The following is a 6,382-nucleotide window of genomic DNA, read 5'->3' on the forward strand; positions in this document are numbered from 1 at the left end:
AACTGCTTTATCGGCTTGGTGGCCCTAAGTGCTTTGCTGATTCCACGGAAGGTTGTGTGACAGACCACGTCATACGGTCTCCGCCTCAAACACTACTCAGGAAGCATAGGGGTCACACAAGGACATCAGAAATCTGCACCACTGGGTTATTTGCAAGAAGGCTCCAGGTGGGATTGATGTATTTAGTTTTCATTTGGAAATATATCCACTTGTGAAGTATCAGACACCAATGCAAATAAGCAAAATAATAATAATCTAGACCTGTCTTAAGTGATTTGTAAGATATATCCTCTTTTTCTACTGTGCTTTGTGACTCCCTGCAACTTTTTCTGAGTTTAGAAAATCTCATTTCTCATACCCAGTAATATGAATTGAATATAGTTGCCCAAATTTACTATATATATAGGGGTACTAAAATTTCAAATGTTTAAAAGCTCATTTAAAAATTTTTACTGGAGTATTAGTTTAAAAGCATTGACTTTTTAAACCAGGGACCCTTTTCCTGCCACCTTATCTAAAATTGCAAAACCACTTGTAACTGTCTCGATAGACTTTTTTTTTTTTTTTTGCTTTATTTTTCCTCTTGGCTTTATGACTAACATACTGAATATCTTACTTATCCTGTTTATTTTCAGTTTCTCTCCATCAGAATGTAAACTCCATGAAGGCAAAGATTTTTTTTTGTTTTGCTCACTGCTGTCTGTCCATTGCCTAAAACGTTGCCTGACACAGAGTAGGCACCAAATGAGTATTGGTTAAAAGAATAAATAAATTTTAGGAGACACAGGATTCATTTATTCATATCAGACATTTATTAAGCAGGCGCTGTGTGCCTCTGCCTCATATGAGTAAGTACCCATCTTGGTTTGTGAGTTTGTTTATTTATTTATTCATTTGTTTATTTTGGTCTGTGGGTATATTTATTCAGTTAATGAATGTTAAATTCATTCACATTCATAAAATACATTCAATGTACATTATTAAATGTACAGTTCCAAGAACTCTTGTGCCTGAAGGGGTCTGTGATTTTCAGTATTGGTGTTCAACAGGGCCCTACTGACTTGTAGGAATTAATATGGGCATTAAAAAGACTTCTACAGGTGTAGTTTATTTACTTATTTATTTTTTAAAAAGATTTTATTTATTCATTTGACAGGCAGAGATCACAAGTAGGCAGAGAGGCAGGCAGAGAGAGAGGGGGAAGCAGGCTCCCCGCTGAGCCGAGAGCCCGATGTGGGGCTCGATCCCAGGACCCTGATGTCATGACCTGAACCGAAGGCAGAGGCTTTAACCCACTGAGCCACCCAGGCGCCCCTACAGGTATAGTTTAAATGCTAAGTGTAATTGCGTGAATCACTCCAAGTGAATCATGTACATTTAGAGGATGGGAAGGAACCAAAGAAAAGAGAAATCTTCAAATCCTACAAATCGTGCCTGGCCAAGGTAGACCACGCCTTCTGTCACTTGACAATTTTGCCAGGGCGTCAAAGTATTGGAATCACGTGCCTGGGTCCGAAAGCTGGCTCCACGACTCACTGGGTGACTTGGGCACATCCCTTAGCCTTTTTGTGTCTCAGGGATTGAATCTGAAAAGCGGAGTTGGGTGAGGATGAAAGGAGGTCATACATGTACTGGGCTTAGGACAGCGCGCAGAGTAGGTGCTCACTGGTTTCCGTGTTGGTGTGGCTCTATCTAGCTCAGAACACTTCCTCTATTTAGCCTGTTTTTGCCTTTCTTTTTGTGTTTGGAAATCGTGTCTAGAAAATTTCTCTCACAGGGGAGAGCGAGTGGCAAACTTAATAGAAATACATCCAATGCGCTAGCATTGCTTTTCAGACACTCTGTATTTTCTTGCATTTTTAAAAAATTAAGTACTGTGGGATTCATGCTCTAATATTTTTGCTTTATTGGAGAAAGGAGAAACAGTGATTATTAAATGTTGTCTAATGATCTTAGTTAGCCCAGAGTTGCTTTCCCTCTCTAGGGGAGCCAGGGATTAGGTACCTCATGTACACTGTGTCCCAGATATGAAAACCAAGGAGTAGTAGTTTGTGAATTTAAGAAGAGTTTAGGGGGACAGTTTTCAAGTGCATTGAACCGGGGACTTGTGCGTCTGGCCTGGTGCTACGGGGGGGTAGATGGTACGACAAACAGCCAAGTTGCGGTGGGATCTCCCTCTTCCTGGTGATGGGATTTTTAATCAGTTCCCTGAGTTTTTAGAGAAGCAGAAAAGAGTGAAGAGGGAGTGTGGTGTAGACAGAGACCTTGGTTTAAATCACACTGCTTATTAATTAGATATAGACTTTGGGCCAGATTGCTGACTCTATCTTGAAGTCTTGCTTTTCTCATCTGTATATAGGCCATAGAATATTCTTTCATGCTGCTGCTAACGTAAGACACACGTTAAATCACTTTGCACTGGTTCATGAAAGATGCCCAGTACTTTGTTGCTGTGATAATGATGGGTAACATCAGGGTCTACCTTAAAGATTTAGGGACTAAATGGGATCTATTTAACACCAAGCACATAGTATATGTTTTTAAATTGTTCTTACCTACTTCCTTCATGGCTTTCCTGGGAATGGGTGCCATTCTCCTGCTTCCCCAGAGGGCCGTCTCTACCTTCTGCTCCTCCTTCTCTCTTCTCCAGCAGCATCTCCTCACTCAGACTCTGTGAGTGTTGCTCACTCACACAGCGCAACTGCCCACATCTCTTGCTTTGTACTCGTGAAACGCAAGAGTCAGAGGAGGATGGCAAAATGGGCCCCTTAGCGAATGCCACACATTTCATCTTTTTGAGCTCTTCGGCTGAAAACATACCCACCTACACCCCTCTCTTCTTCTCAACCATGATTCTAGCTACTCAGTACTTAAAATCACAGAATTCTAACACTAAATGGTGTTTTGTTCCGAGGCAGAAAACTGAGGGCCTGCAGGCCAGGGCAGCCCAGAGACATTTTCTTTCACCGCTTATAGTTGGCTTCGGTGGGTGTTTTAACAATTTTGAATTTGTTGATAATATTTTTAAAAGTCTGACACTTCAGGGGCGCCTGGATGGCTCAGTGGGTTAAAGCCTCTGCCTTCAGCTCAGGTCATGATCCCAGGGTCCTGGGATCGAGCCCTGCATTAGGCTCTCTGCTCAGCGGGGAGCCTGCTCCACCCCCCCCCCCCCCCGCCCCTCTCTCTCTGCCTGCCTCTCTGCCTACTTGTGATCTCAGTCTGTCAAATAAATAATAAATTTTAAAAATCTTAAAAAAAATAAAAAAAATAAAAGCCTGACACTTCAAAAACAGACTCATAAATGTTACTGGCTACTCTGGCCAAGCGGGACATTTGGACAGCCCTCAGCCCTAATCCCCAAAGGCAACACCGGGCTGGAGTGGAGCAGCCGCTGTCCCCTTCCTTAGGGTCCCCTGTGCACACCCAGTCCCTCACTACTGTCTTCCTTCCTTCCTTTATTTATTATGTATTTATTTTGGCCTTCCTTCATTTATACCTGTATGGATGCTGTCCATGCAAAAATTCCAGTTCTTTCCATTTACCGATGTGGCACCTGAAGCCCACTGGGGCTGAGCGCCACTGCTTACAGATCCCAAAGTGAGTTAGTAAAATGGGTGAACATGAGAATTCTAGTTTTTAGATTCTTTGACTCCTGCTCTTTTTATCTCCTTAGCTGAAATTCATGGAAGGTCATTATTTGGCTGAGGACAGGTCTTGAGCTTTTCTTTTTTTTTTATGACGAATTTTCAAACATCTTGGCTCATTATCTTTCCTGGTTAGAGCCTGAGCAAGTCTAAATGAATTCACGGGTTCCATCTTGTTCTTCGGTCTTATTTCTTTCCTTCGTTAGGGTTTGCAGTCTCAGGCCGGCCCCCCGTACCCATTCCCAAGCTGTAAGGCACTGACGCTGCTTGCAGTGTTTAGAATATAAGGTGACTTCTTTCAACACCATCCATCCAGAAATGGCAAACTCCGATTCCTGCCCCTCAGAGCCAGGCAGTTAACTCGTGGATGTGACAGGCTGGGGACACCTGAAGAAAGAGCACACAGCCATTCCTCAGGTGTCAGTGGCTGTGAGGGAATCCTGGGGCCATCACATCTTTTTATGCTTTTCTTTGGAAGGGGAAGCCTCAAATGAAGATTTTGTATGAAATCTTGGGCTTTAAACTTGGCTATTAATTCACATTTGTAATTGAAACGGTTCTGTCGTAAAAGAACAAAGGCTCAAGTTTGTGAGCCCTGCCAAGGAGAAGTCTGGATTAAAAAAAAAAAAGAAGAAGTCTGGGTTAAAAAAAAAAAAAAAATGGGGGGAACAAAAATGCCCAGAATGGCAAAGGGAGATCGACACAGTGCACAAGCTATGGTTTTAGACAGACTCGGGGTTTGAATCTCAGCTCTACCACTAGTCCTGTGTGATGCTGGTCAGATGACTCATCTCTGATCTTCAAAACCCTCTTGTGAAAAACATAAGGACCAAAGGAAAAATGTAAGTACAATGCCTCTCATACAACAGGTACGGAGTTGAACTCAGCTCCTTTCTTCCGTTGTTGATACCATCGTGGTTTTTGTAGGATAGTGCATTTGAATTTAAAGTCATGTACTTGCTTCGTTGTTCTTTTTCCCCCCATCTCAGAGTACCACGAGTGTGGTGGATTGAAGACTGACCATTCCCTCATGCTCACTCTCTTAGATGTAGGACCAAAAGTGATCCTCTAGGCAGAGATACGCTGTATGAAATGTTACCTGGTACAATGAAAAGACATTGAAAACAAGTTCCTATTTATGGCATTAAAACTGGAATCAGCAATTAAAATACATTCAAATATGGCATTATAAGGTAACGATTCACTGAGAGGAAATATGCTATATTCCCAAGTAGCATTTCCATTAAAAAAAAAAAAACACATAGATATCAGGACAATCCAGAAAGTCTGGAAAATTCAGATGTTCAACTTTATTTTTAGACATTATTTCAGTTTTCATGGGGGAAAAAGACATATTTTATAGTTTTTTTCTTTATTTTTTAGGGGGGAAATCAAGATATTTCCTACTGGATTTGGATGAACTTTGAGAGAATTCGAAGTGCCTTTTTGAATAATGAAAGCTTTTAGACTGAAGAAATGCCCACCTCCTCCCTTAATATCACCAATGGGAGCTGGGGTGGAGTGAGGTTAAATAACTACAGACAGAATTTTGGGATTTAGAGCCTCTACCTATTGATTCTATTATCATCCAGTTAGAAATTGTTTGATTTGTAACCATTTTTCAGCAAGGGGTGGAAACAAGAAAAGCCACAAAGAAAAGAATGGAACCAGGGGTCACCAGACCAACCATATCCCCTACTGAGATGGCGCCAAAGACAGGGAATCCCGTCTCTATCCACTTGCCTGGTTTACATGTGCCTCTCTCTCCCTCTCTTGCATTCTCTCTCTCTCTCTCCCTGTCATCTGATGTTATAGAATGGCTTTCTATCTTTTTGCCCTTAGCAAAGGATGAGTAATTATAGATACATCCTTAATTTTTTTTTTTTTTTTTTTTTTTTTTTGGTGCCTGGTGTATGGCAAGTCTTAATTTCCCTAGGCATATCTTAGTTTAGGGGAAATGTTCCCATGGCAAAGATAAAAAATATTCGATAAAAATCTTTTTATATATTTTCCTATAATTTCTCTTGTAGCTTAGAAGTGGTCTGAGTTGTATGATGTAGCCGTTGCTAGGGAAACTTGCTTTTTAGTGAGCAGCAATTTTCCAAAGCAGATGCACTTCCTCTCTTACTAATGAGTGTGTAAATGGTACCTCTATTGCTTTTTGCCTCCATATTTTGGAAACAACTTGAACTATTTGCTTAGGACAGCAGACATCTGCTTTATAAAATTGAAGCAGATAGACTCCTAGAATGTCTTATTTATATGCAACTTGTGCTGCTTATTTCAAAAGCACATTTGCTGTTCGGCACTTTCTTGTTAGAAGACATTTTACACCTGTTAATGGCAGAAATAATTGCTTAGATTAAAAAAAAAAAATAGTCCCCTCTAAAAGGTTTAACTATGTTTGGTTGCATTGTGCATCTCATTCGCACCAAGCCAATGGGCGAGAGAGGAACTTTTCCTGATTTGGGCTGGGCAGCAGGCTGGAAGTCCTGCTACATAATAGCAAACGGAATATTGTTATGCAAAGTTGAGCGGGAGCAAGGCTATTTCAGAGGCAATAACATTTCCTTCCAGTTCACTGATCCACTAATTTCTATTCACTTTAAACTGCTCTTGTATTTTTCAAAGAAAAAAAAAAAAGCTATTTTCTACCATTTGCACTGTTCTAATCTTTGGCTTTGAACAGAATCTGCCTGGATAATAAGGAGGAATGGTCACCCTCTTGCTTTTACAGA

The sequence above is a fragment of the Enhydra lutris genome, unplaced genomic scaffold (assembly GCF_002288905.1).
Source record: "Enhydra lutris kenyoni isolate GAN:26980312 unplaced genomic scaffold, ASM228890v2 scaffoldscaffold19, whole genome shotgun sequence".
Lineage (NCBI taxonomy): Eukaryota > Metazoa > Chordata > Mammalia > Carnivora > Mustelidae > Enhydra > Enhydra lutris.